The sequence below is a fragment of the Onychomys torridus genome, chromosome 7, assembly GCF_903995425.1.
Source record: "Onychomys torridus chromosome 7, mOncTor1.1, whole genome shotgun sequence".
NCBI classification, from domain to species: Eukaryota; Metazoa; Chordata; class Mammalia; order Rodentia; family Cricetidae; genus Onychomys; species Onychomys torridus.
Window position 1 is genome coordinate 37,077,486 of NC_050449.1, and position 21,593 is coordinate 37,099,078.

Genomic DNA, 21,593 nt, shown 5'->3' on the forward strand with positions numbered 1-21,593 from the left:
TATCTGTACAGTGAGACCAGAGTACCTAGCTATGCCATGGGCTCAGCCGAAGGTGCCCCGTGTGGGCACAGGGCTTTTTTCCTTTTGTTTTGGCTGGAGCCCAAGCACAACAATATGGACCTTTGAAAGTATGTTTGAGTGAAGGAATGCCAGGTGCTTCAGTTGCTGCCCCTTAAGCAATGGTTTTAAGATCACATCTGATCTTCCTGGGAGCCTGGCATAAGGTAACCTCTACCCCTCCATGCCCATACATAGCGCCCTTTGGCCATGCACTGTAGAATCCAGGGGACTTCTCTTTGGGAAGCTGGAAACAGAGAGGAAAGAGAGACTCCCTGTGAAGGACCAGGCCTTAGCCCCCTTGGCACTGTGTCCAGCTGCTCAAGGGCAGACAGAGCAGTGGGGATCAAGGATATGTGTTTCCATATCACATAGAAAAACCAAAATAAACACAAATTTAACACTACAAGCTGGAATGGGGAGGGTCCCCTCACACTTCAGCTACATTGCTGCAGTTTGCTCTGGATGTGGGGCTGGGTAACATTGTGCCCCACACTAGGGTGTACTCTAGCCAAGTCCTACTCCAAGAGATCACATTGCTATCTGGGGCCCTGCAATCTTCTGAGGGACAGACCTCCCCTGACTGTGGTATAAAAGATTTAGGTCAGCTCCACAGGTAGGCTTCCTGTCTTCTCCATTGCTTGCCCAAGCCTCCCGAGAGGCTATGGGTCCCCAGTGAGAGGACAGGCAGAAGGGGACATCAGTGGATTTGCATTCACATGTGGTGGCTCATGAGCCATCCTGCTTGGTGACAGAATGCATGAGTTACTGTCTCAGGCAGGCTAGACCTGGAAGTACAGCTAAGCAAGAGTTCCCACATGGTTCTTACTTGGTCCCAAAGGAACTCAAAGAACAAAAGGGTACTTTCCAGCCTCAGCACCAGCCACTCCCTACATCCAAGGATTCTGTGTACCCATAGGCATCACACCAAGTGTTTGCAAATTGTTTCTACTACCCACCCCCAATGCGCGCGCACACACACACACACACACACACACACACACACACACACACACATCCACATACAGTCAGCAGGATAATCTTCTCCAGAACAGGAAGCTGGTCAAAGGTATCCTGGTGGCAAGTTGAACAGATGTTGGGGTGAGAACCTGCATGACTGGGGAGCATATTCACTACAAGGGGAGCTCCATGCATTATTCCCTCTCGTTTTGTTGGACCTATGAAACTGGACCAGGCTGAAAGCCTCAATGGTGGCTCCGCCATGCACCCCCTGAGCACACTAAGAGAAGGAACCTCCCCGTCAGACTTAGCAGCCAGGATACCTCTGCTTCACCTGCCCACATGTACACTCAAGGCCCAGAAAGAGGAGGCTCCTGATTATACCAAGGAGCCCAAGCTAAAAGCAAAGTCCATGGGCTTTTTGTTTAACAAAGATGCTCGCTTAGTAGCCAGGTTGTGGTGATCCTTGGCCACTCCTGAGGGCCACAAGAAAGAGCCATCTCCTCCCTGAAGTCCCTCTCCTAGCAGCAGCCCTAGCACCACATGTGTTTACAAGGTCCAATAGTAATAGTTTTCTCCAGTCTGCAAATGAATTTTTGCACCCAAAATACCCACACATGTAGACACATGTATAGATTTATATGTGCACTTACACATACACATACACTCTCACATACACATAACACTCTCACACTCACACACATGGAAAGAGCCTATCTCTGCCTTCAGGTCTTGGCTTTACTCCCATGCCTCATTTTGAGTGGGAGTGTTAGCCTACAGGGTGGTAGTGTGGGACCTCAGTCACCCCTGGTGACCCAACAGCCCCAGGACTGTGCATGGTAAGGAGCATAGTTGAGGTAATCAGACAGTCTGGGTCAAACTTGCCCACATGATGCCTGCCTGTGGGTGGGAGGGGGTCCCTGGCTCCCTATGCTTTGCTGACTGTCTGCCTCCAGGCCACTAGCCAGAGTCACCGGCTAGTGTTGCCCAAACAGACCAGGATAGTAGCCCAGGCAAGTATCCAGCAGCTCTTTCCAGGGCTGTCCTTTCACAAAGGATTTAGAAATTACACACAGGCTGGGGACAGATTCCAGCTGCAGAGGACACGGGGTATTCCAACATGTCCAATCACCTCAGATAATGTCATCTGGAATTCAGGGCAAGGCAGAAAAAGCCCAGGCAGAGACATGCCCAAGAGGGTGACAGTCCACATACCAGCTTGGGTTTTGCTTTCATAGAGAGATCCTCATTCTGCACACTTTTATGGTCACAGTTCCAACAGGACAATGGTTGTTCGCATTTCCATAAAGTATCAGTGAGGTCACTAGGAGTGAGTTTCTGGAAAGTGGCCTATGATGGTACATGTCAGTGTACACAAAGCTAGGCCTACTAGATGTGAGCCACTTGGATCCCTGGGCAAATCAGGGCTGTACCCTGTCAGCCTGAGATACCTACCCAGCTAGGAGCCAGCCCAGCACTCCTAGGCTATAAAGCAGTATTGCTGCATGCCTACAATTCACATATACAGTGCACACATGTACACCCAGACCAGAAGCCACCAGCCGAGGACTTAACTAAATAGATACCATGACACTACTCCAGGGGTTCCCTAAGCACCCACACACAGTAGTCAGAAGCATGCGAGCACTCCTGAACCTTTGAGCAAGAAGAGAACATTATTGCCTTTGTCACATCTCAATGGCGCCCATGACCTCTAAAGAGCTAAAAGTTGTTGGTCTATGTGATTGGTACATCTTGCGGCTAGAGAATATAGATGGACATTTTGGTCCCTTTCTAGAGAATATTCTAGACCTTCACCTCTAGATTCAGAGAGGCACCTGAAAGACCTGCCCTGGGGAAACCACATACTGCCTCTGCCTCTCTACCTGGAGTGATAACTCACCAGATTGTTACTTCCATTTACCTCCCACCCCTCCATGAGGGATGGGAGTCCCCTCCTCAGCCATCCTGCCCAGTCTTTTGTAAAGGACAGAAGAGAGGAGGGAAATGAGCCTCTCCCCCAGCTCCCCATTATACTTCCATGCTGCCAGCCTCCAGGCACCAGGTTGGGGACACAAAGTGGGCATGTGCCCCTCCCCACACCCGCACCCGGGCCTCCCTGCCTGCCTGCCTTCCAGAGTGATGAGTTTATCTGCACAGGACAGAGAGGTGCATTTGACGGCCGATGACTGGAGCCGAACTCCTCTGTAAGCAGGTTCCCGGGGGAAGGAATGGGAGAGATGCTATCTGCCTTGTCAGTCAGTCAGGAAATGAGTCTTCCTGCTAGCCCCTCCTCCATCTTGCTCTCCACCGTGGCCCTGAGCTCACCTGGCCACCCAGAAATGAATGCAGGGAGCAGTAAACATCCCACAGGCACTGGGCGGGTACCCAGGGGACACATAGAGGTGAGAAATAACTCACCCAACCAGCCCCCCAAGGGGGGAAAAAAAAAAAGAAGCCATCCAGCAAGTGATGCTCTTCTCTGCCCTGTTTTCCTGGGCCAGCTTAAGCAGGTCTCAAAAACCTGGGAGATGTCAGGCATTTGAAGATGGAGAATACATCAGGAGGGACACATCTGGGCCATCTCTGGAGGTGCCTCAGGGCCATGCCACGCCCTTCCATATGGGCTGACACTGTTAGGGCTGCCTATTTCTTCCTTGGGACCTCCTCCCTGATCTCCCTTCCACCCTTGCTCAGGCAGCCAGGGCTGGGGTCACACTCAGTAGTTTGAGCTCCTTGGTCCCTCTTCTGAATAAAGAAAATAGGGCCTGGAAGCCGGAAGAGCTGGGGATCAAGTGCAACATACTGGAGCAGCCGGCTTGTTTTCTGGTTATGTGCACAGCACCGAGCCAGAGGCTCAGGGGACAGCCAGCCTCCCAGGTTTGGAGAAAAGTAAGCTTGGATGGTGATGTAAACAGCAAAATGGAAGACAGGGAGTGGGTGAGTGACTGAATTGGTATCTGCACCATGTACATGGCCACCATCTTGGCAGATGTGCGCATGCGTGCATGTGGGTGTGCCACAGCATTCTCGAGGAAGTCAGAGGAAACTTACAGGAATCTCAATTTTCTCCTTCCACCATGTTCATTCTGGGAATTGAACTCAAGTTGTCAGGGTTGGTGGTAAGTGCCTTTACCCACTGAGCTATCTCCCCTGCCATGCAAAGACGCCTTTTACAAATCAGGACATGCTCTTTTTTGTTTGTTTGTTTGCTTCTGAAACAGTTTTTCACTCCATAGATCTGGATGACCTGGAACTCATTCTGCAAACCAGGCTGGCCTTGAACTCTCAGAGATCCACCTGCCACTCGCTGCCTCCCGAGTGCTGAGATCAAAGCCACCATGTCCAGCTCAAGTCATATCCTATGCTCCTATGTTCAGAGTGCAGACTTAACTTCAGGAGATCAACTAACTATTCAAGCCCACTGCAGTGTATTTTTTCTAACCCCTACTACAGTGATAGTATAGCTGGGAAGCAACAGTCCCACCACTACGGACAAGCTACCTGTCCCTTGTAGGCTCGCCTCCAGACACACACAAAGGGTAGTGGGGAAGAGACAAGCAAAGCCCGGGGACTCAGTGTGGGGTGGGGAAGGGGGCTCCTAAGAAGGTGGATCGGAATCAGGTGAAGGTGCAGGGCAGGAAGTGTCAGGGTGGGGGAACAAGTGACAGTGTCCATAACTACTCCTCCAGAACAGAGGCCAAGATCCTCTTACCATCAGCTTGGCGTCCTAGCCCAGCAGCTAGTCTGTCCAGGACAGGGGAGCTCCTTTCTTCTCCCCTCTGATCTTGTCTTTGTGACTAGCACCGGACCTGATACACAATAGAAGGTGTGGGCAAAGCCCACTGGCATGATGGGGGTGGGTGCACTCACCCAGAAGGTGCTAATTGAGCCGATTAATTGAACCAATTACTGAAGCTTCCCAGGAGGGATGGGAGCAGGCCTGGCTCCTGGGGACCAGGTGCAGAATGGTAGGAGCCGCTGATAGAGTGAGCTGAACTGCACTCTGTGCCTTCACCCTGCCAGCTTGCCCAGGCTTGAGACAAAGAGCTGGACCCCTTGCTGCCACTAGAACCTGGTGACTATGGGCTCTAGAGTTGGCCAAAAAGGCAGTAGTCTGGAAAAAGTGTGGGTGCCCAGGACAGCACAGGGAGAGGTGCACTGAGCAAGTGAATGGCTGTGGAAAAATGAATTACCTTGCCCGACACACCCTCCGCTAATTTTGGAGTGTGAATGGAAGTGAGAGTGAATGCAATTCATGAATCACAAGTGGGGCTGAGGGTGTGCTGGAGCACGGAGCCTCCCTCCCCATCCTTCCTCTCCACCAGTCTCCATAACCACCATGAGGCACCCCCATTGCTCCTGTGACCTCCAGGCCACGTGGCTAATGAGGGAGTGGAGGAGTCGGCGTCTGAACTGGAGTCCTCAGGGCTGCAAAAACTCTGTGGTACCCAGGGGAAGGTGCGCACCAGCCTGGGAGTTAGAATATGTGAACCTGAATGTGAATTTGCAAGAATGTCTTAGGTTAAGGAAACCTGAGACCTGAGTACATGCGAACCGTCCCATCACACATATGCGAGGCAGGAGCCATGGGGGCATGCCTATTCACGTATGTGTGCTTCTGAGAACACAAGTCCTTCCCTGGCACCCCTCCTTTAACGTGCAAACAATCTCTGCCAGCACCACACCCAGCTGAAGGCTAAGGTCAAATCCCAGATGAGGGCAGAGGCCCCTCCAAACCCATCTTTCCATCCCCACACCCCCATATCCCACCTTCAGGCATTCTTGCCTTCTCCCGCCTACCAGCTCCTGCTTTCCTCTTTCCCTGCTCCACCCACAGGCCAGAGAGTTTGGCTTTAAAAAGATGCAAATCTAATTGTCAGCCATTTCTGCCTTGTTTTGTTTGTGTGAATGGTTAAGTCTCTTTATTTGGATGAGAGAAGCTACATTCATATTAAGGCAGAAAAGTGCTCTCTCACAGAATCGGCTTTATCAACATATAATTTACATAAAACAAGATGTACTTATGTTAAATGTATAAATAGCTGATTTTTCATTTTTGTTTTTGTTCTTGTCTGAGACAGGGTCTTACAGTACAGCCCAGGCTAATCCTCCTGGGAAGCTGACCTCCTCCAAGCTTGCATAGTAAGTGCATTATCAACTGAGCTAGTCCACCCCCACCCACCCCACCCCACCCCGCCAGCATGAGACAGGCTCTCACTCTAGCCTAGGCTGGCCTAGAACTCACTCTGTAACCCAGTCTGGATTTAAAGTCATGTACGTGCTTCTGCCTCAGCCTCCCCAGTGTTAGGACTCCATGTGTGAACCCGGTTTTCCATCCCCCCAACAGGAATCGACCCCTGGGTCTTCTGCATGCTAAGCAAGTGTTCTACCTGTGTGTGTGTGTGTGTGTGTGCTATCTCTAGCCCCCTTTTTAATTTTGAGACAGGGTCTCACTAAGTTGCTGTATCAACTGTTCTTTTCATTTTCACTGATGCGATCAAAGACCTGACAGGAAGCAAGGGAAGGGCAGAAAGATCTCTTTGACTCAGGGTTCGAGGGTACATGGTCTATTGTGGCAGGAAGTCATGGTAGAGAGTGGCTCTGGAACAGATGGAGTGTGTGCCGGATGTTCACATATTAGAAAGTCAGAACGCAGAAAAAAGAGAATGCCAACACTCATCCAGCTTTCTCCTTTTTTCCTTTTTATTCAGCCCGAGCTATTGTCCTCCCACCCCCGACACCCACATTCAGGGTGGCTCCTTCACTTCTCTGTTAAACCTCTCCAGAAACATCGTCACAGACTTGCCCAGAGGTGTGTCTCCTAGGTGATTCTAAGCCCTGTCAAGTGGACAATAAAGATTAAACATCACAGTTGCTCAGGCTGGCCTTAAGACTTCTCTACAGCCCAGACAGGGCTTAAATTACTGATTCCCCTATGCCAGTCTCTCCAATAGCAGGGATTACAGGCCAGGCTACTTTCTTGCTTATAACACATACTCAGTGTTAATTGAATGTTGGCCTATATGGTTTCATGTGTAATGTCCCTCTCTCCTACTTGACCACAAGCCATATGTTGAAGCCATGCCCCTGTCTCCTAAGCACCCAGCACAGTTCCTGAAACAGGAGCCACTTGATGGGCATTTCAGGAGACTCCATGAAGATGACTGAGACAGACTCAGGCCTCTGGATCTAGGATCTAAGGAGCAGGGAAGCCCAAGACTTAAGCAGAGACCCAGGCAGGCAGGTCCAATAGTGAGCCCACCCAGATCCAGTTGACACAGAAATGGAGGAGCCAGGCAAGGCAGGGATGAGAATGACTCATCTTCAGAGACAGAGGAGGAAGAAAATGCTGTTCAGCAACTTCTTGACCTTTCCTTGTGTGGGGGAATGAATGTTCCAGCCCCCAGTGAGCTGGGGGTGGTGATGAGTACCCAGAGCTGAGGACACTGTATCAGGTCCGGAGTAGTCATCAGGGAGCTTTCTACTCAGAGAGGCATTCAGAGCTCCCCCACAACCTCAATCAACCCCCTGGTCCCCAAGCTCCTCCACAACAGCTGTCTCTACCCCACCTCAGAGACTATGTGAGTGATCTGCTCCAAGAGAGGATAGCATCCATCCTGAAGGAGTATGAAAAGCAAGACAGCCTTACTTCTCAAAAGACAAAGGGCAGGATGACCCAGGTGAAGGGATATGTTCCACAGCACAGGGACAAGACCAGAAGCAGGAGCACTCAGACCCAAGCTAAGCCCAACTGGAGAAAATTCTCAGAAACCTCTCTTCCAAGCATGAAGTCTGGGACTGAAGATGTATCTTGTGCCTAGCATGCACAAAACACTGGGTTCTGTCCTCAGCAACCCATAAACTGGGTATGGTAACCCCAGCGCTTGCTTGGGAGACAGAAGCAGGGGGATAAGAAGTTCAAGATCATCCTTAGCTGCATAGTGAATTTGAGGCCAACCAAGGCTACATGCATCAACCCTACAAAGGCAAGGGTCACATTGCCCAGACTGTAAGCAGTAACAAATTTACACAGAGGTAGGAAGTGCTCAGCTCTCCAGAAGAATCTGAAGAAAAATGCTGAGGTAGCCATGGCCCCAGAAAGAGGGCTCTGGACATACTGTTTGAAGAGCAAGTCTCTGGCCCCTGGGCAAAAAAAAAAAAAAAAAAAAACAAAAAACAAAACAAGACATGGGGGCAGAATTTTAGCCCAAGACCTTGCAAAACCACAACGTTAAAGACTTCCCTGGAACCAGCTCCCACTGCTGCATTGCAGCCTATATGCCTTTAAAGTGATTTGTTTCCAACAGAGGCCCAGGTAGGGACCACTTGGTGCCCTTACTCCCAGCTGGGAAAACAAGGCATGCTCAGGAAGGCCTCCAGAGGCTCCAAGACTCTGCCCCTCTGAGCTGCCCCAGCCTTGGGCTACAGAGGAACTTGAGGCTTGAGCCCAAGACTTGTCCTACCTGTCATCCTCTCTCTGAACCTTCAGGGATGAGTCACCATAGCCCAAACCCAAAGGATGACAATGTAAGCGTGTGGGAGAAATGGGGGCTCTGACTGAGCATGGCCTCGGTTTCCTAATCCTGAAGTAAGGGGGACAGAAACACTCAAACCTCCACAGTGCATGTCAGAATTAAATACGGTGACAGATGTAACATCTTGGCTCACAGCTAGCATTCAAAAGACGGCAGCTCCTGTCACTAAGAAACCTTCAATTTCCTAAGAGTGTTTTTAACCTTCCCACTGGTGGAGTGCTTATGGCTTATGAAACACTTGCATGTTTATTTTCTCATTTTCCCCTTCCACAATTGCGTGTGCCTATGTGTGTGTATGTGTGTGTATAAATGTGCATATGTGTGTATGTATACATGTGTGTGTATATATATATATGTCTATATGTATGTATCTGCATGTGTGTGTATGTGTGTCTACATGTGTGTAGCCCAGAGAGCTACATTAAGTGTCTTCCTCAACTTCATTCCACCTTCTTTTTAAATTTTTATTCTATCATTTTATGTTTATTGGTGGTTTGCCTTCATGTGTATCTGTGCATCACATGTGTGCAGTGCCCATGGGGACCAGAAGAGGATGTGGGAACCTCTACTATTGGAGTTATGTATGGTTGTGAGCTGCCATGTGGGTGCTAGGAGTCTTGGGTCCTCTGGAAGAGCAGCCAGAGCTCTTAACCATCTCTCTAGACCATCTACCTCATGTTTTTTAAGATTGATTTTCTTTTTTCTCTTTATGTGCATATATATGGGGGGAGACGTATGCTATAGCCAAAAAAGGAGGCCAGGTCCCCTCCAGCTAAAGTTACAAAGGTTTGTGCAATCCAAGTGGGTGCTGGAAACTGAACTCCAACCCTCTGGAAGAGGAGCACAGGTTCTTAAACAATGAGCCCCTCTATTTTATTTTTTAATAACATTTTTTAAATATTTAAAATAATTCTTGGGAAAATTTCATATGATATATTTTATTTTTATTATAATCATCTCTCTTCCCCAAACTCTTCCCAGATCCACCCCTACCTCACTACCAATCCAACTTCATGTTCTCACTTATTTTATTTTATTATATATTTATTTATTTTACATCTCAATTGCAGTTTCCCCTCCCTCCTCTCCTCCCAGCCCCTCCCCCACCTTCCCTCTGCACCCCTCCCCCAATCCTTTCCTCCTCCATTTCTATTCAGGAAAGAGCAGGCCTCCCATGGCTATCAACAAAGTTGCAGTCAAAACTAAGCACCTCAGGTTGGGGATTTAGCTCAGTGGGTTCGATCCTCAGCTCAAAAAAAAAAAAAAAAAAAAAAAAAAACTAAGCACCTCATTTATTTTTTTTTAAGCTCATCAAGTTCAATTTGAACTTCCCAAATTCTGTTGGTTATTGTGGAAGAACAGGCAGAAAGATTTTCAAGAGCCAGAGGCAGTAAATGACCATAACAAAATGGTATTTTCTAGACACAACAGAGCAATTGCAAATACAGACTCACAGCTGTGTGACAATGTGTGTAAGACTCATACAAGACCAAAACTGCACTGCTGTGGAATATTCCTTTGCACTGTGTGAACATATGTCGCTGTGGTTGGTTTAATAAAGAAGCTGACAGGCCAATAGCTGGAAAGAATAAGGTTAGGCAGGAGAGCCAGACTAGGAGAATGCTGGGAGGAAGAAGGGTGGAGTCTGGAGTCACCAACCAGATGCAGAACGAGTCGAGTCAGACACACAAAATGGGATAGAGGTAAAAGCTATGAGCCTCAGGCAGCACGTGGATTAATAGAAATGAGTAAATAATTGTAAGGGCTAGTTAGTAACAAGCCTGAGCTATAATATAATTAGTTATAACTAATAGAAGCCTCAGTGTGTTTATTTGAGAGTGGCTGCGGGGACAGAAAAGTTCCACCTACAGTCCACTTTATTTTTTGAGAAAGCATCTCTCACTGAACTTGGAGCTAGCTGATTTGGCTAGACTGGCTGGCTAGGAAGCTCCAGAGATCTGCCTGTCTCTGCCTCCCTGTCACTGGGATTGCTGCAGATGTGCACCTCCATGCTTTTTACCTGGGTGCTGGATATCTGAACCCAACTCCTCAGGCTCATATGGCAAGCACTTGAGCCACTGATCAGTCTTCCCAGCCACACAGTACAATGATGTTAAACACACAGGACAGATACCACAGGCCCCATTTTACAGACAGCAGAGGTCCAACAGGGCAAATAGATTCTAGGACTCTACAAGGCAAAACTGGGTGAGGCTTCCACACTTCTGCTCTGGGCTTTTCCTCCCTTGGACTTTAAAACCATAGCTACCACATCCAGGCAGCAGTCCAGGGTCTTCAAAGGTTTTATAGAAGCCTCAAGAACAAAGATCCATCCTCCCAAGAGAATACAAGGGTTTGAGATGAACATGGCCAGAGGTCTTCATCTGGCACCTATGCCTGAGGCTTGGGGCTGAGGCAGAGATGGGATTGGGGCTAGGAAAAAGAATTTTCCTTGAAAGGAAGCTGGGAGATGGCTCCCAGGGCCAAAGGGCTGGAGGCTTTTGGAGGGCTAAGTGGTAAAATAGTTTCTCTAGCTTACCTAGTGTGGTGGTTTGAATAAGAATGGCCCTCATAAGCTCATAGATTTGCATGCTTAGGGAGTGGCACTATTTGAAAGAATTAGGAGGCATGGCCCTGTTGGAGTAGGCATGATCTTGTTAGAGTAGACATGGACTTGTTGGAGGGAGTGTGTCTCTGGGGGTGGTCTTAGAGGTTCAAAAGTCCATGCCAGGACCAGTGTGGATCCAGATGTAGAACTCTAGTTACCTCTTCAGCACCATGTTTGTCTGTGTTCTGCCATGCTTCCTGCCCTAATCATAATGGACTAAACCTCTGAAACTGTAAGCAAGCCCCAATTAAATGACTTTTAAAATAAGAGCTGCCATGGTCATGGTGTCTCTTCACAGAAATAGAACACTGGCTAAGACACCTAGGAAGAGGTCCTTTTAAAGCAAGTGAAGGGGGTGTGGACCCAAGAATGTGATCATGTGCTTTGGTCCTGCCCTGAAAAGAAATGAAAGATGATAAAATTCTTCCTTCAAAATGTCAAGAGGGTTCAGGGGTACACTGGTCACCTATTGCCATGTAACAAACTACCCCAAACACATTGAGTTTAACATCGCAAAATTCACTATGTCATGGTTTGTGGCAGTCACAAGGTTGGGAGAAGACATTAGCTGAGTAAAATTGACTCAAGTCCTCTCTTGAGATTACAGAAAAGACATTGCCAGGGCTACAGGCATCCGAAGGCTAGCCCAGGCCAGGAAGATGCTCCAAGTGACTCACTCACAAGGGTGTGGCCAGGAAGCCTCTGTTCCTCAGCATATGACTGCTGAGGTGATGTCACAGCAGGGTAGCTGCTTTCTTCAGATCCAGGAGAAACCCACACTTCATATGATCCAGTCTCATAAGTTACATGCCATCATTTCTGCCTTATTTCCATGAGTTAAAAGGAGTTTGGGGCTGGAGAGATGGTTTAGTGGTTAAGAACATTCACTGCTCTTACAGAGGGCTGCTCTTATAGAGGACCAGAGTTCAAGTCTCAGCTCCCACATCAGGCAGCTCACAACTGCCTGTAACTCCAGGGATATCCAACAACTCTGGCCTCCATGGTCACCTTCAATCACTTGTACAAACCCACAAACAGACCATACACATAACTAAAAATACAACTTTTTAAAAAAGTGAGTCTCTCAGTCTAGCCTGAATGCAAAGGAGAAATAGTCTTAAAGAATTTGGAGACATCTTTTTTTTTTTTGGGGGGGGGGGTTGAGACAGGGTTTCTCTGTGTAGCTTTGCACCTTTCCTAGAACTCAATTTGGAGACCAGGCTGGCCTCAAACTCACAGAGATCCGCCTGCCTCTGCCTCCCGAGTTCTGGGATTAAAGGTGTGCACCACCACTGCCCGGCGAGACATATTTTAAGCCTCCACTAAAACGCAGTCAAGGGGCAGAGTGAGCTGGGCACAGAGCCAAGAAAGTACCTTCAGGCAAGGACTAACTAACTCACTGTGGGCCCTCCCACCACACAGGAGGTCCCATTGCACAGGACAGGGTCCCTGACTCCTGCCCCCATCACAGAACAATTCAGGTGCCCTAATCTGGTGGCTAGGGCCAAAGAGATGGTAGATAAAATGAGAGGAGAGGGTACTAGTGCCAAGACACTGTGGAGGTGGCCTTGGACCAACTTGAGCATAGAGAATGGAAGTGCTGGGCACTACATCCTCTAGTCCAGTTACTCCACCTGCCACTGAGGGGTTGGCGAAGGCAGAGAGAGGCTCCTCGTCTGTGGTGGTACTGTGTTCCCCACAATATCGTGCACCCTAATAAACTTATCTGGGGTCAGAGAACAGACAGCCACTAGATACAGAGCCACAAATAGTGGCTAGAAAATGGGAAGAATAAGCCATAACAGAAGTTGGGTGGTGGTGGTGCACACCTTTAATCCCAGCATTTGGGAGGCAGAGCTAGCCGGATCTCTGAGTTCAAGGCCACTTTAGAAACAGCTAAGCATGGCGACCCACACCTATAATCCCAGAACCCCAATCTTTAATCCCAGGGAGTGGGGGCGAAAAGAGAAAAGTATATAAGGCGTGAGGACCAGGAACTAAAGGAGTAAAGCATGTAGTTAGTTAAGCATTTGGTTGGTTAAGCGTTCAGGCTTTGGAGCAACACAGTTCAGCTGAGATTCATGTGGAGGAGGACTCAGAAGCTTCCAGCCTGAGGAAACAGGATCACCTGAGGAACTGGCAAGGTGAGATAGCCGTGGCTTGTTCTGCTTCTCTGACCTTCCAGCATTCACCCCAATAACCTGCCTCGGGTTTGATTTTATTAATAAGACCTTTTAAGTTTCCTACTACACTTGTCAATAATGGGGGTCTGGAAAAGAGGCTACCTGCCATGCTTTGAATGTTTGTTTCCTAAGAACTCCATGCTGATGTAGGATGACTGTTGTAATAGGATTAATGGGATGGGGGTGGCTTAAGAAGTAAGTAAAGAGCTAGGAATGTTGCTGGGTTGGTACACTGCTTGTCTGGCATACAGGAAGCTCCAGGTTCAACCCCCAACATCTCATAAAACATGGCAGGATGGATGGGGTTGGAGAGTTGGCTCAGTGTTTAAAAGCACTGGCTACTCTTGTAGCAGATCCGGGTTCAATTCCCAGCACCCACAAGGCAGCATGCTATGGTGATATTTTATTTGTGCTGAAATGTGATTTTATTTGTATCTTAATAAAGTTGCCTGGAGATCAGAGGTCACAGCTATTAAGCAGAAGTCTAGCAGTGGTAGCACACGCCCTTAATCCAATCACATGGTAGGCAGAGTCTGTGCATTCAAGGACACAGCCAGCATGGTGACACACACCTGTAATCCCAGTACCAACCATAGAGACCTGGAGGTCTGTAGAGACAGGCAGTGATGAGAAAGTCATGTGGTTGGGTTTAGAGCCAATGAGAAGGCAGAACAGAAAGGCAATAAAATACAGACACACAGGAAGTAGGTCTCTTTCTCAGGGGGAAGGATGGCAGCGGCAGCGAGTGGTAAGAAGGTGGTCTTAGCTCTTGGCTACTGCTCTCTGATCTCTGGGCTTTTAACTCTGCATTTGGCTCTGTGTTTCTTATTTAATAAGACCGTTTAGAATTACATCTATAACATGCAACTATTTGTGACCCCAGACTTAGGAGATCAGATGCTTTCTTCTGACCTCAGATGGCACCAGGCACACATGTGGTGCACAGACATATATGCAGGCAGAACACTCACACACAAAACATAATAAAATAAATTTTTAAAAAAATAGAGCATGATGGTATGTATGTGCCTGTAACCTCAGCACTAGGGAGGGAGATGGGGGCAAGATGAGCAGAATTCAAGATTATCCTTGGCTACTGGCCTAGGACAATTGGACCCAAATGTATTGATACTCTCTCTTAGGAGTTTGCCACTCTGGGACCCAGATCCAAAGAATCAGTGAGGGGCCAGGGACAGGCAGTCAGCGTAGCCAAGGCAGGGCCTGAGGGCTGGGGCTGGGCAGTCAGGATGGCTGAGGCTGGGGCTGGGGCTGGGCAGTTAGGGTGACTGGGCCAGGCTAGAGGTGCTATTTTAGGAGCATGTGTTGATGAGCTAGCAAAAGAAGATGATCTGCAAAGCAAGGCTGGAAAACAGCCAGAGAGCAGGGGAGGAGGCCCGCACGACCTCAGAGGAGCAGGCACAGGCAGGGGGATGCCTCCTGGCCCTCCCTCACCTGGAAGGCCTTCTTGAGTCTTCTGATGAAGCCCTCTCCTTTTCCTTGGGCATGATTGACAGGCTGTATCCTGGGCAGTCAAATAGCCCCTGCCTAAGACCTGGAGGATGTACAAGAGATGGAGACAGCCAGGTCTTTCTGCAACCCCACCCAGGGTGACCTTGGGGTAGAAGTGTCATAGTGGTGTCCAATCCCTTTGTGCCCAGGACATCCAGGGAAATGATATGGCGATACTTAGCTAACCTGCATCTCTGCTCATACTTACTCTCCCAGGGCTGAGGTTATCAGCATGGGAAGGAAAATCTGTGACATCCCCCCCCCAGGCAGTTGCCTTCCCTGCCCCTCAAGGGGGGGATGGGGGGAGCAGAGAGGAAGGGAAGCCCCCTAGCCCGGCTGGCATGTGCAGTGGCCTGTGTGGTGAAGCCCAAGGGAGATGAGAGAACAGAAAGAACAGAAGGAGCCGTGTCTCTGCCAGCCTCCGCAGCAACCGTGTGGGTGTGCAGATGTGAGTCCAGAGCAGACCCTGGATTATTCCTTCCTCCACTCAGCATCAAAGGAGCTCTTTCTCTACCCCCAGTCCCCATTGGAAACCAATTCAGGCTGGTCCTCAGGAGCTCACAAGGATGTCCAGGTGAGCAGAGCATGGCAAGCCTTCCTAAGGTTAAGGAATAGGGTCTCCTGGAAGACTAAGGAGGGGCCCTAGGACCAGGAGGGCTGTGAGGCACTCCCCAGGCTGATTCTGCCCCTCAAAATGTCAGGAAGGAAGGGGCTCTGGCCAACAAGGGATAGATACACCAGGCTGGAGGAATGGCAAAATTTACCTTTTAGTAGTGTAATGGGATGTTGTCATCTACAAAGTTCACAGTTAAGTACAATTTAGTTACCAACAAGTATTGCAAAAGAAAAAATCCCATAATATTTCAAGTATGTTTACAATTTTGTATTGGGCCACATTCATAGCTGTCTTTGGCCACAGTCAGGCTGCAGGTTGAACACACTAAACGAAGATACGGAGGAATGAATCACCAAGACCCCAGGAGACTTGGACTGTCATTCATGAAAAAAGTTCCTTTTCTCCAATCTTGGTCTCAGTTTCCTCCATGTCAGAAAAGGAGGCCACTTGACAGCTCAGAGAGTGACTTGACAGACCTGGCTTTCAGGCATCAGGGGTGAGCCAGCCATGATGACTTATCTGTAACCCCCAGCACTTGGCAGGTAGAGGCAGGAGAATCGGGAGTTCAAGGTTACCCTCAGTCAAGTCCCAAGCCAGCTTGAGGTACAGGAGACCTTGTCTCAAGAAAAACAACAAAAAAGGGGGGTCAGGAGCCTGGGAGATGGCTCAGCTGTAAAGGGTCTGTTGTATAATCGCGAGGACCTGAGTTTGGATGGCCAGCGCCACAGAGAAAGCCAAGCATACCTGTGACCCCAGTGCTGGGGAGGTGGGGAAGGGCATGCGGGGGCTTGCTGGCCAGTCACTCTAGCCAAATTATTGAGCTCTAGGTTCAGTGAGAGACATTGTCTCAAGAAGTACGGTACAGAGCGATTGAGAAAGACACCTAACATTAGCTTCTCTCACATACAAATGAGAGAGAGAGAGAGAGAGAGAAGAGAGAATCAGGGCTGGCAAGTGGGGCTTTGGGCTGATAGCAGATTTTTTTATATAGTTTGTCAGTGTTCTGTAGTTTCTCACATTCCATGGTTTTCATGTTTGCCTGGGCCGGCTAAATAGACTGCCTTGCCCCATTTCAATCCTTATCCTTAATCAATGAGGACTAAGTCCTGGGTGCTAGCCCTGCAGACAGGGTCTGAGGTGATGCCCCATGTGGGCCTTGATATAGAACTTGAGGCTCCTTGGTGGGGTCCTGAGGGCACTCAAGAAGGGCATTCTTGTGTTCACCTTGCCTAGTGAGGCTAACCACATGGGTTTTAGAGCCTGAAGATCTTAGTGTTAGCTGGGTTAGTGGGCAGCTGTCTGATAACCAGGTTCCTAGGGCAAGCTTCCCTGTCCTGTCCCAAACCTCTTGCCAGAAAAAGGGCCCATATGCTCTAGGAATGGTGTTAGCTTGCAATCTCCCCCAAATTGCACAGCCTTTAGCCACCACTAGACCTTTGGGAAATGGAGGTAGGATGCCCTGGCTGGATCATCATCTACCAGGAACAGAGGATAGCCCAATATGACTCATTACTGAGGGGATCTGGAAGGAAGATCAGGCTAGAATGTTCAGACTACAGAAGATCTGACATGCTGGGCCAAGGAATTAGGTTTAAAGGGTGGAGTGGCCACCTGCCCAAAGCTGAAGGTTTGAGTCCCACACCCACAGCCATGAGTGACATGGATGAGTGTTAGAGAGGCCCAATGGGACCTCAGTGAATAAGGATCAGAGAGTTGGAGAGGAGCTGGTGAGCAGGAATAATCACCCAGGAGGTAGAGCCATGGGATTTGGCCATGCATAGGAAGTGGGGAGCAAGGGGAGAGGCACACAGAGGCCAGGGAAGGTCCCAGGTTTCCTCCCCGGCACAGATGTGGTAACCAGCTCACTTGGAGTCCCTAGACACCAGGGCTGTGTCCACCCCTCTCTGAAAGGACAACAAGATGGCTCAGCAGGTAAAGGCACTTGCTGCCAGACCTCATGATCTGAGTTCAATCTCCTGGACTACATGGTGGAGAAGAGAGCTGACTCTCATAAATTGTCCTCTGACCTCCACACACACACACACACACACACACACACACACACACTAAATAAATAAATAAATAAATAAATAAATAAATAAATAAATAAATAAAATGTAATTAAAAAATAAGAGCCTTCATATTTAGAAAGGCCCTTGTGCCATCAAATCTCAAAATATAGGGACATCCCTTCTGCTTTATACCTCATTGCTTGCAAAGAGCATTGACATGATAGGGCTTGCCTTCCTCCTAGCCCCCAGTGTCCCCCAACCCACTCTACAGGAAGGTAGCAAAGAACAGAGGGGCTGAGAAAAGGGGAGGCCGAGCCCTAGGCTCTCATCAGATGCCTTTCCAGTATTTTTAGCTCCGCAATCAAAAGCTGGGTCCGCCTCTGGATCAGCTCAGGCATCCTAGGCTGAGCAGGGCTGTTAAAAATGGAATGAATGGTGCACACTGCAATCAGTGGTGGCAGTCCCGGCAGGGCAGCAGCTGTAGCATTGGAAGATCTTGGCCCTTGAATCAGGCAGGGGAAGAGGAGCGGTCTGCAGAATGCGCTGGCCTCCAAGCTCGGCTGTCCCATGTCCACAGTGTGTCCAGGCCCAGGATCTATGCTCCAACAACACCTGCATCCTTCAGTCTCCCTGAAGGCTACTGTGGTGGTCACCTCAGGGCACTTGGCATAAGGTGACAGCAGAGGCTGGCACTACCACAGTTGGGGCAAGTGGGTGGATCAGGACTTGTCTTACCCGCTCATAGGGGGAACTGCCTTGTGGCTGCTTTATTGTCCCCATTTTCCTATTCTAGAAGGAACAGTGCTCCGCTGAACACTCCCTGGAGGACCAGGTGAGGAAGCACAAAGTATGGTCCAGGACAGGGGCCAGCTTGCCAAGTTGAGACCCAGGGCAGGCAGGGTAGAGCCATTTCTGCCACTCTGTGACAGCTTTGGCGCCTCGGGCACATCGCCTCCCCACTCTGGCCTCCGTGGCCTTCTCTGCAAAATGACAAGGGCAGGCTGAAGCACAGACATGACAGATTCTCTAAATCAGCAGGAGGCTGAGTTTAGAGTGACAGATGCAGGGGGGTAAGGGGGAGTAGTCCCAGTTCAGAACCCTGCCAACAGGATGTGGGGTACAGCATGGCCCTGCAAGGGGAGCTGCCCTCGGTGGCCACTCCCAAAGGAGGAGGCCATGAGCAGAGAGTGGTTTGCCAGCCAGGAGGTAAGAAGGCTTGGTGGGGTGAGGTGAGGACAAAAAGATAGATAAAGAGTAGAGACTTGTGGAGTCACTTAAGCAGAAGGGACTTTAAAGGCCCAGCTGACCCATATTTTCATCTCAGAAATGTTGGGACAAAGGGTGACCACATAGTGAGTACTAGGTGATGCAGCCAGACACAAAGACAGGGACTAGGGCCTGCAGCCTTGACTCTGCCCTGTATTCTAGGTCATTCTAGTGCTGGTCCTAGAACTGGGCCCTCCATCTCACAAACAGGCTCTGCAGACACCCACCGCACTACCTGAAAGAGGCAGTGGCTGGTGGCATGTATAGAATTCATGTGGGCATCAATCTGTATCAGCCTGCCTCGGCGCAGAGCTCAGCCCCCTGGCACGATGCCTTAGGAATCCTGCTTTGCTGCCTGTCCTAGAACTTTCTGTGCCCCCAGCAGGATTGTTCCAGATCTGGCCAGACGAGCACATTACATGGGAGTCCCCTTAAAGGGTCATCCTCTTGCCCAGCCTCCCTGCACTCTCATGCCAACCCAGGAACTTCCTAACTGCATTGTCTCAGACAAGGGTGCCCCATGTCTGGTTGGCCCTGCAGATGTTCAGCAGCTGGTAGAGTCCCTGCCAAACACAAGAAGTCCCAGCTGCCTCTCCTGTCAGGGAGGAGCACTCAGCTCACAGTGACTGTCTGGCTGCCCTGCAGGCACTCCATTCCTCCACCTAGAAGACTGGGGAGGAACCACGTTGGCACCCTCACCCACACGTGCAAGGCTGGCATATGGCAGAGGTAGGCACGTCACCGCGGGTGGGTAGGTGATACAGCTAGTGTTTCCTCAACACCTCGGAAGGTGGGTTGCACACTGCTGTCTGACAGTGGTGAGCCTCACAACCTGCCGCACGCAGGAAGCCATATCCAATGCTACAGAGGCTTTTTGTTGTATCAGCCTGAGTAGACTTAAAGCATTGTTCCATTCTCAGGAAGAAAGAACTACCACCCCCCTTTCCAGATCACAGGACTGAACTCTGAGAAATTGAGGAACTGGTCTGGCCACATGGCTAGTAACCAGACACAGATAGAGACATCACTCCTAACTTGGATGAGGAACCACCAGTCTTCCAGAGGAAGTCAATTTCCCATGTGTCCGCTAAGCACCAAACAGAAAGACACACACACACACACACCCCAGACAAACCCAGAGAGCCAGACAGGCAATCATATGTGGTTCTATGTGTTAAGAGTTGCCCCAACCTGACCACCCTTCTCTGAAAGGTGATGTGAAATACCTGGGGAGTGGCCACTCCTGGTACAGAGACATCTTCCAAAACTGTAGGACTACAACAATATGAATGTCCTGGACTCTAAAGTTTATATAAGTTCTTAAATAAACTTTGTCCATGGGCCATGCCAGTGGCCAACCCAGCCATATGGGTGGTCACCTTCATCCTTGAGCCCCAGTTTCTTTTTGTTAAAATTTTGATTTATTTTTATTTTTATGAATATGGGTGTTTGCTTGCATTTATGCATGTATACCACTTGCATGCAGTGCTTGAAGAGGCCAGAATGGGGCATCAGATCCCCTAAAACTGGAGTTACAGATGGTTGTGGGTACTGGGAACTAAGTGAGTCATCTGCAAGAGCATTGAGGGCTCTTAAGCACTGAGCTCTCTCTCCAGCCCCAAGTCCCAGCTTCTTGCTTCTAAAGGGAAGGGGTTGGACTAGGTGGTTCCTATACTCCTTCCTGCTCACCTCGGCTGCTGGGATTCCAGAAAGGATTATCCTGCTCGCAGCTTCATCTCTGATGAAGATCCAGCGGCTTCCACACAGTCATCTTAGTCCCCCCAAGTACTTCTAGCTGTGGATGGTGCCTCTGTTCCTGGTGGTATCACTCCCACTGAATGTGCAGTACCAGGAGACGTTTCACAGACCTGAGTGGGGTGGAGGGAGGCCTGTGGATCAGTAGCATGAACATAAGTAGTCTCCAGGTTAGTAGGGCTACTGCAGTTGGCAGAAGCAGTGGTGAGGGGCTACCTGCCACTCAGGGAGCCTCATTGAAATGCTAGAAGCCATAGCCTTCTAGATTAAAAAAAAAAAAATGGAAGGGTATATTTGCAGTGAACCCAGAGGTAAGGTCCACCATTTGGGACAGGAGAAGGTAGTCAAACAGGCAGGTCACGTGGGCACCTATCATATAGACTTATAAGGGACAGAGACACAAACGACAGGCCCATGAGCACTAGAAGACCTTCTAAGTTAAGGCAAAGGAAAGCTGCAAACCATTAAGTCTAGAAACAAAATGCAAAAGCTGATCTACCTCCTTGCCAGGCCATCTCTATGTCAAGAGACCATGGCCAGCCCAAGGGAGTCCACACTGTAGCCCATGGCTTGAGCAGAGAGGACATTCCACACTGATGTGAAGACCCAGGACCCAAAAAAACCTGGGCAGTGTGGCTCTCCCATGATAGCAGACAAAGGGGAAGAGATAATGTCACTCAGAGTCATATTTTAACTGCATGGGCACAGAACAGAGCAGAACTCATCTCTCAGAGGCATGTGAAAAAATAGATTCAAGATGTTATTGAAAACTAACTTGACCTAAGAAGCTAATGAGGCCACTAGTGACCAGACAGAAGTACCCGGGCCTGAGCAGTACCAACAGAGGGACAGTCTCCCAGTAGAGGGGGTCAAAGTCTCAAGCTCTGGAGCTTTCTGCTCAGTCCTGGGTCTGCCATCATAAAGTAGATAATGACAAGCAAGGCTGCTAGCTGTTCGGGAGAACCATCAGCATCTCTAGGGAGACACTAAAGGCGCTGCACGCGAGCATTTACTACTGCGAATACATTCACTGCAGCGTCCGCAGCCTCCAGCATGGCTGCTCACACACTCCATCCTCCTGATGACGCT